This window comes from Micromesistius poutassou, assembly GCF_964030765.1.
Source record: "Micromesistius poutassou genome assembly, contig: SCAFFOLD_2293, whole genome shotgun sequence".
Lineage (NCBI taxonomy): Eukaryota > Metazoa > Chordata > Actinopteri > Gadiformes > Gadidae > Micromesistius > Micromesistius poutassou.
Genome location: NW_028178318.1, coordinates 93,858 through 103,417, shown reverse-complemented (window position 1 = coordinate 103,417; position 9,560 = coordinate 93,858). Strand labels below are relative to the sequence as shown.

Below are 9,560 nucleotides of genomic sequence, written 5' to 3'. Positions count from 1 at the left end.
GAACACCCTCACTCTCACTGACTTACTGAAGTCACTTAAGAAACTGTGCATTGCAATGCAAAAATGTAAGCATGTCCACATGCTCTGGGCTAAGGCTGGCTCTCTTCTTGGAAGCGATGTTGCCTGCTGCAGAGAAGAGGCGCTCAGATGGTGTTGAGGTACCAGGAATGCATAAGTAGGACTTTGCTAACATGGCCAAGGTGGGATATCTATTCTCATTAGCCTTCCACCAATGTAATGGATTTTCCTCCTTGGGAAGGGGCTTCTCTCCAAAGTATGTGAGGACCTCGTTCCTCACTTGGCTATTGAGATCCTCACCTTCCCCCTCTCTTTGCTCTTCTTCACTGCTAGTTCCAGAATCAAGGAGTGAGTAAAGTAGAGAAACAGAAGTTGTAGGTGCAGGAGCAGCTACAGTAATGGTGGAGGTGACACTGGTTTGCTCATGGACACCATCACGCTGCTGCTGATCCTTTCTCACTTCGAATGCCTGTGTTTGCACTTTGGCTTGCACCTTAAAGACCTGCTCAGGTGTCAGAAACCTCAGTTTTCAGAACCTCGGGTCCAGGGCGGAGGAGAGGATCACTGTGTTCGGTGCTGTGTCAGAGAAAGTAGTCTCCTTCTTCCATCGCTGTGAAGCTGCTCTGTAGCAGTGACTTGGAAAGCCTGCACTGCCACTGACTCGAAGACAACACTCTGGGTGGACTTCACTAGCCCCTTCACAAGTGGAGGTACTGCAGAGATTGTCGTGTATTTCTCCCCACTCATAAACGCAGTGGCACATTCAAAGGGTTTAAGGGCTGTGGAAAGCTCTTCAAGTAGGTTCCACTGGTCGGCTTTTAAGTCAAGGTACCGTTTGCCTTTCTGTGTAACAGTCGAGTCAGAAAGCGTGGCAGTTACAGGCCACCTTTGCTCAAGCAGTCGGCTAATCATATAGAATGTGCTGTTCCATCTAGTGCTTACATCCTGAACAAGCTTGTGCTGAGGTGTTCCCATTTGTTGCTGTTTTTGTCTCAGTTTGTTGCAGGCTAGCTCACTTCTTCTGAAGTGTTCCACGAGACACCTTGCAGCCCCAACTGCTTTTTCAATGCTTGAGTGCTTCAGTGAAGAATTGATCACCAGCTGCAAGGTGTGACCAGCGCAGCGGACTGAGGACCACCCATGCTTCTCCTCTAGTACTTTTGCTGCAGCCACAATATTGGCACCATTGTCATGCACAATAGCAATAATTTTGCTTGGGGGAATTTCAAACCTGGCTACTATCTCTTCCAACCATTCTGCAATGCTGGATGCCGTATGTCTTTAATCTAGTGGCATGGTCGTAAGGCAGATTGACTTCATGTTCCATTCGTCTCCAATGTAATGGCATGTAATGCCAAGGTAGGCTTCCGTGGCTACACTTGTCCACACATCAGTGGTGAGAGCAATTTTGCTCTGGGTGGCTTTTATGTCACTCTTCACTGCTTGGAATGTCTGCTCGTACTTCCTCTCCATCAGTTTGGTAAAATGGGTCCTCGAGGGAAGAGTGTAACCAGGGTTGAGGATGTGAATCATTTGTCTGAAACCTTCATCCTCCACCATTGATAGTGGCCTCATGTCAGTTACCAACATATTCAGGATACCATCAGTCAATGCAGCTGCTTGCTGTGGTGTGCAGACCTTCCTTTGAACAAAGTCAGTAATGTTGGGTTGTGTCTTTCTGAAATGAGAGAAACCATATAATGAATGTACATATTAGCAGCATTTACATGTAACTCAATACATACTTTGTTGATTTAATTAATAAATGCTTATGTAAAAGGCAAATAAAGACAATGCCACCACACAAAAAACGAAATAAAATAAATGGACATTGGGGATGCAGCATACAGCAAAAATAAAACGGAAATGTAACTAATCAGATCAGAACTGGATCAGATATTGTTCAAGTTTCTGTTGTGAAGTAATAAAGGATTCACTTTAGACTGCCAGCAAGATATATTCCAGCAACTCCATAACGTTAGTTATACTAAAGTGTCTCTCCAACCTAAATAGATTTTAATAGCTTTATTGGTGGCCCAGCTACATTGATCCATTATGAAACGAACCGGATATATTTCTGTCCATTACGTTTATTTCAAAATTGGTAACAGTGCGTTTTCTCCATCAAAACAGAGTCAAATCTGCTGGAGACCGACACATTATCAGCCCCGAATTGCAACAAATGGAACTCGTGAATGCCTATTGCGACCCAAAACAACACAAAAAATAAAGTCGTCGCACTCTCCAAAAAGTTTGTAACACTTTAAAAATTAATACACAGCAGTTGCTGCTGCGCTCCGTTAAAACAATCGGATTACACCTCGTTAACAAAAGATTAAAAACACACGTACACAGACACGACGGATCAATGTACCCGGGCTATGGATTTATAAAGTTACGTACCGTGAGTTCCCTTCATCCACGGCTCCAACATGTTTCCTCTTCAGGTGCTCCCGCAGTGAAGTTGTACTACCGTGCAAGGTCAACGCTGCACATTTTACAGCTAACCGTCTTCTTGGATGGCTTTAGCGTAAAGTGTTCCCACACTTTTGAAGACTTCGGTCGTACCCTTTTCTCCGTTGTATTATTGCCCTCTACACGTTTCTCCACTAAACTCACGTTATCTGCAGTGTTTACCTCCGCCATTTTCCAAACGTTTACTCCAGGCAAGGTAGACGACGTCGTCACGTGAGCTGCACACGGCACGGCATTGGCTGGCTTACTGCCACCACCTGAGATGTTGCCGAAGCGCATGCAGCGCATGCGCATAACATAGATCCAACGAATCGATGACTAAATTAATCTAAACTATTTTTATAATCAATTTAATCGATTAGTTGTTGCAGCCCTGGTGAAGGTGTTTCAGTTGTGATTGCAAAAGCTTTAACTTGTGTATGTGTGAGGGTTTCAGTATAGTATGTGAATGGTTTCATATGTGTGTCTGAGAGGACATTTTTCAGCTGTGTATATGAGAACATTTTACTAGTATGTGTGAAAGCATTTCAGTAGTCCATGTAAAAGGTTTCATTAGTTTTTATGCAAGCTTTTCAGTTGTGTATGTGAGCATATCATTTTTCAGCTGTTTGTGTTTCAGAGTGTTTCAGTTGTGTATGTAAAAGCTTTTCACTTGTATGTGTGCAAGGTTTACAGTATAGTATGTGAATGAGTTTGGTTTCATATGTGTATGCGCATGCTAATTCTGAATATTGTCCCATACGGCCGCTCATAGGTAAATCCCAGATAAAGCTTGCAACTGGATCACTCTTCATACATTGAGCTTATAGTTAGAATGCATTGCCTGGACATCAATAGAGCTGAAACACACGTAACTCGACACTTAGAGGAGACTTCAGAAGCTTTACCGGAGCAGAATAACACCACTCCGGTTGAATAACATAGCTCAGAAGAAGAACAGCTAGTACAGAAATACAGAAATGAAGCTAGACATAGAGGAGACATAATATGGGTTTTCTGCAGGTTGTTCATTTGTCATACAAATGTCAACAATCTGTGTTTGTTTGAATCAGACAAAGCTACACAGCTGAGTATAGTATTAAAATCATTAATTAATACTATCATTAGTATTAACATTGGTGTCTGAGTATCAAAGAAAAACCAAGATATCTACAAAGGTGGCTCTGACTTCGATTGTCCTCCCAAAAATAAAATTTTACAGGTCACAGAGCCGTGCTGCTGCGCTGGTCAACAGAATCAATCAAATTCGGACTTCTCCCTGAAACATTCATGTGGGGTGTCCACGATCGATTCTGCTGACAGGGCTCTGCGACAGGTTTTTAATGTATTATTAACGGCAACAATCAAACAACGCCATCAAAGGTATGAGTAGCCATATTATAAAACAAGTCAGCCAGCCCAGTCAGACTGAACTGTTTCACAGACATGTACCCACTAGTGAATACGAAGCCTTTCAAAACATAGAAGTTACATGGTGCTCAAGGAACTTTAGACGTCTCAAAACTTCGTTGAAAAACACCAACAGCCGACGAGAGCACACCATGGGAACATAAGAGGGTGAATGCAAGGCAGAATACAAACAATGAATGGACAGCAATGAGCATAGTATTGGCAGCAGTGAAAGGTGCTCCATTAGTGGCACAGATAACTCCTTACCAGACCCTCCTACATGGAGAACCCAAGGGGCTCGGTGTGGGTCAGATTGCTATGCACACCGCACCGCATCGCTCCACATGGCGTGGTAGAAAAACACCATTTGGGGCAACATTTGTGTTCCTCATTGTGGTATCATGATGCATTTTTTAAAATTAATACCAGTAAGAACCTGGCATCAGTGTTTCTGCACTATTCACAGCATTTTTACATGTTATTATGTTGGAAGAGTGGGCTCTGAAAGCACCTGTCGTCAGTATTTAGTGTTTTTATTTTCACTGTTCTACCCCTGGGTAATTATATGCAGCTGAGCAGACAGTGTCAGAGTGATAATCTACCTGAACTTGGGTAAAATGGCTTTGTTGCAGTAAAAACACATTTGGCTTTTCCTGGCTGTGCTCAGCCTGCCGGCGTCTCCCATGGCGATAGCCGAGTGTCAGACCGGCTGTCGGAGCTCACCTTCCACCCAATCAATGACTCTCACTCTCTCTCTAATTCTCTCTCCCAGTGCCACTTTGACTTCACATTCTATCTTCCTCAAATCCTGCAGACTCTCTCTCTAACTCCATCTCTACTTTCTCTCTCTCTATCGCACTCTCTCGCTCTCTCTCTCTCCCTATCGTCTCCCTGCTTACTCTCTTTGACTCCTGCCCCCCACCTCTCTCTGTCACTCTCTGCCATTATCTGTGTCTAGACTGGAGAAAAGACCTTTGCTTGCTCGATGAGGCGTGTGTGTGTGTGTGTGTGTGTGTGTGTGTGTGTGTGTGTGTGTGTGTGTGTGTGTGTGTGTGTGTGTGTGTGTGTGTGTGTGTGTGTGTGTGTGTGTGTGCCTTCTCTGTGCTTTAAGTGGCTAAGTGCAAAGGTCACATAATGGATGGAGTCGCTGTTGAACTGTACTCTATAAATGATCAGGCAGACAGAGACAGAGAGAGCGAGAGAGAGAGAGAGAGAGAGAGAGAGAGAGAGAGAGAGAGAGAGAGAGAGAGAATAGATTCAAACTGACACACACGCACAGGCAAGCGCATGCACATACGCACAAACGTGTCCACACCCATACACATGTGCACGTGCACACAGACAAAAACACACACAAACACGTACATACATGCACACAAATGCACATACAGGGCCAAACAAATGTGAACATATATATATTTTAAAAAGGGAAATATTGTCAGTATAATGGAAAGCTAAAGTCAGTAGTAGATGGCTTCATTCCATGTCTATCTATGCCTATGTGACAAGCCTGGATTTTAATGAAAATGCTACATGGACTGAAATGGTTGTTAAAGTAACTGTGCACTCGAGGAGGTGGTGTACCAGATACATGAGGACGAGGAGATGGTTCAGACCTGGCCCTGGTTAGGCCTAATGTAATCTGGACTTATGCCTGAAAGCTATGGAGCTCACAACACAAAACACACACACACACACACATGCACTCCCGCACAAGCATACGCATAGACAAACATGATGTAGTTCCGTGTTGCAAAATGAATGGTTTAAAGGGGTAAGAGCAAAGTGTAAGGCAATACAGCCAAGATTCAGGTGTACAGGTGAGAAAAACAATAACAGAGAGAGATGGGAGAAAGAGGGAGAGGGGCGAGGAGCAGAAGAAAGGGAGAGAGGGGAAGATAAAGAAGGTGAGAAAGAGGGATAGAGAGGGGAGAGAGGGGGAGAAAGAGGGGTGAGAGACAGGAGATAGTGGGGGATAGAGGGGGAGAGAGAGGGAGAAAGAGGGGAGAGAGACAGGAGGGAGTGGGAGATAGAGAGGGGAAGGAGAGATGGTAGAGGGATAGAAAGAGAGAGGGAGATAGAGAGGGAGTGAGTGAAGAGATAAGAAGTGAGCGAAAGAGAGGAAGAGAGGGGAAAGAGACAGCTAGAGAGAGAAAAAGCTAAGGAGAGAGAGAGAGAGAGAGAGAGAGAGGGGGGGAGAGATAGAGAGGGAGAAAGAGAGAGAGGGAGGGAGAAAGAGAGAGAGGGAGAAAGAGAGGGGGAGAGAAGGAGAGAAGGAGAGAGAGAGAGAGAGAGAGGGGGATACAGAGGAAGAGACAACCCTGCTGCATTGCAGCAGCAGCGGACGAGTGTTACTGCTTGTGAAGGTCCAGCACTCCCTGTTCCAACAAAACTCTTCCCCGTGTTTCCAGGCCGTTGTGGGACGGGGCGAGGGGCCGCAAAGTTACACTCAACGAAAACAACTAGGAGTGTTAGTATGATAGCACCATGCTTGATAACATATACAATGCAAATAAATAAATAAACCCTACATCACCATCTCAAAAAGTACACGCCTCATCACGACTACTCCTACTATTTAGCTAGTCTAGCTAGTCAAATCTTCAGTCTATCTTTAGTCATCTCTTGCGATGGCGTCGTGAGCCAGTGTGAATGTGCAATACAGGTACAATAAATACAGGTTAATCTGACTAACATAGACTTCAGTACATATGCCTATATGCATAATACTGTATACAGTACTGGAGTGCGCTAATTGTTACATGGAGCGTGTGTTCTAGTTGAGTTATACTGTAAGTATTTCTACACCGATACAACAAAAATTACTTTAAAACGTTGTAAATCCGTTGTGGTGTCGGTAAAAATAAAAACCGTGAACTGTGTTCAAGTAACAACACTACTCTATCATCCTGCTGAGAACAGGAAGTAGAAAGTGGCTGCGGCAGTGAGCCGATGGGTCCTTTAATGGCCCCTCCAGCCCACCCTACCGCCACACACCGGAGCCCCATCGTTAAACCTGCTGCAGCGTACAGAGATGCTCCGGGACGTATGCGCTATACAGTGCATGTGGGACGCAGGAGATAGAGTAAAAGCCCCATAGGCAGCTATCCTACTAGGTTCTGCCTTTGGTTTGACTCGTGGCTCTGCCAGATTTCGTTACTAACACAGTAGAAACTTTCCCAGAGACCCCTAGTGGTACGTGATCCAGTCCAATATGGTGCACTCCCTGCATGGGTGAACAGGAGAGACAAGCTACAGTTCTGAAAGAAAATGTATAAGGGCTGAGTCATGGAAAATATTAGCTCTAACCTAGATCAGAGAGAGGGACACAGAAAGAGAGAGAGAGAGAGAGAGAGAGAGAGAGAGAGAGAGAGAGAGAGAGAGCGTAAGAGAAGTACCAGAGGGAGAGATAAGAAGAGATGGAAAGAGGAAGAAAGAAGGGCAGGGCAGGGGCCACTGCTGCAGCCAGACAGCCAGCCAGCCAGGCGGCCAGTCAGTCAGTCAACCAACCAGCCAGCCTGGCATAGAGTCAGTAAGCCAGCCAGCCCGAACAATCAGTCAGACCAAGGCTGTCACTCAAATCTGCTACTGCAATGGTGCAGTGCAATAGCCTGCCTCTCTCTCAGTTGTCTCTCTCTCTCTATATCATATTGCTCTGTTATTTCTCTCTCTCTCTCTATCAACTCCCCCCAACACACACACTAACAGGTTTTCAAAAACAGGGGCATTACGCATGAATAATGATTTTGAATTCCAGGCCTCCCCCCACACACACACACCTTTTTGCATGGCCAAAAATACCCATCATCACTGATTCACTGATGTTCCAAACCCAACATTGACATCATGCTACGAAATCAAACAATCCTCCAGCCCTTCTCATCAGCCAATCACATGGCCGTGTAGAGAGGAGAGCAGGGAATCTGTTAAAACCATCATACCCGAAGTATAAGGGTAGGACTTGAAGCTCCGTGGATCCGATGTCTCAGTCATACATTATGGATAACAAAATCACTAAAAATATCTTCGACTTCTCTTCTAAATTAAACCTGGAGGGGGCACTGATACTGATATTGGTTTATTCTCCCATAATGATATTCCATGACGTTTCCGTCTCCAGTTGCCCAGTACCTGTATCATTACAGGGTCCTGTACGGCCAAGGCTCTCTGGTCCTTCGGTGCCCCTGGGGATCCAACCTCACAAGCCATTTCACACTTGACAGAGTGTCTTCTGTGTTGCTGCTGTCAGCGTTCTGGACCCCTGCAGAAAGACCCGGTTCTGGCTGCCCGGGCAGAAACAAGGGACTGGTGGCTGTGTGTGTGTGTGTGTGTGTGTGTGTGTGTGTGTGTGTGTGTGTGTGTGTGTGTGTGTGTGTGTGTGTGTGTGTGTGTGTGTGTGTGTGTGTGTGTGTGTGTGTGTGTGTGTGCGTGTGTCTTAAAGACAGGCAACAGAGTGGCACAAGCCATTTGAATTTCAATTCCCTTTGCCATAAAAATGAAGGCAGCGATTCAATTCATACATTCAGAAATATTCTATGAAGAAAGGAATAGTAAAAAAGGAGACGCTGGGCAGCTCTGAGTTCATGAATTTTACTCATCGTTTTAAATTGGACTGAACACTGCAGAGGGAGCAGCCATAGATATGCTTATTTAGTGCATGCCTGCAAGACAAGGAGGGAGAGAGAAGGACAGGGCGAGAGAGAAATGAGAGCTTGTCAAACAGAGAAGAAATGTGGTTGTAGAAAGATTTACAGAACGAGAGACAAGGAGGGAGTACACGAGAGAACACAGGACCCAATCACACAGGACCCAATCACACACGCACCAATCAAAGACCTCTGCTATTCTGTTGCAGGAAATCTAGCATTGGGTTGAAGGAGTCTCCATTTTATGTTTTATTCTGTCTATTATTTATCAAGCCTTATCAAGTCTTGTTTTCTAGAAACACCCATTAAGACAGAATCTCTCTCTCTCTGTCTCTCTGTCTCTCTCTTTCTCTCTACCAAGGAGTCCCCGAGCCCTGCACATCAGCGGTCCACACTGCACCACGAGGCTCTGAGGCAGGGGAGGGCTGCTGTTCGGAGAGAGCAGCTTATGGGCGGTGTGAGTGGGGCAGAAATCCCTGGTCTCAGAGGAATTGTGGTTCAGTGTGGCGGTGGTGGAAGGGAAACCAGACTCCCCCACTACATCCGTGTATCCGTTTTTATACAACCCTTAAGTTGGCCCTTACTCAGTATTTGGATAGCTAGGCTATTTTAGTGGGTCTTTTATCTACTAGTAGTCCTATGACGAAGGGACCGGAACTGGGCTGACAGACTGACTGACAGGTGGACAGACAGACGTCCGACATCCCAAAGTTGTGCCTCATTAAAGGTGTGCAATCCCCTCCAAATAACTTTACAACCTACCATCGAGTCATCTGTCTAAAGATAACCCGGACATTCCGGACAAAGAACCAACAGGGTTTGGACGAGAGAAGTGGAGCATTGGGACAGGAACCAGACCGTAGCATACCGGACCGAAGCGGAGCGGCGCCGCATCCACCAGGCTCTGCGGCCCAGTTGACTGCAGGCCATCAGAAGACCCAGCAGAAGACGCAGCCTGGTGCATCAGAGGTGCGCTTCGAGGCCCGGTGAGCGACCATCTGTCCCAGGGCTGAGGAGGCCAGGAGAGCTTCT

The 9,560-nt window shown here is 45.7% G+C and overlaps 1 pseudogene across 1 annotated transcript; it reads right to left on the bottom strand.

Moving 5' to 3' along the window:
* Window positions 1-579: 579 nt before the first annotated feature.
* LOC311374625 (zinc finger BED domain-containing protein 4-like) lies at window positions 580-1,578 on the bottom strand (annotated as a pseudogene). Its single transcript has one exon. The product of its transcript is annotated as a zinc finger BED domain-containing protein 4-like (transcript).
* Between the last annotated feature and the right edge of the window lie 7,982 nt (window positions 1,579-9,560).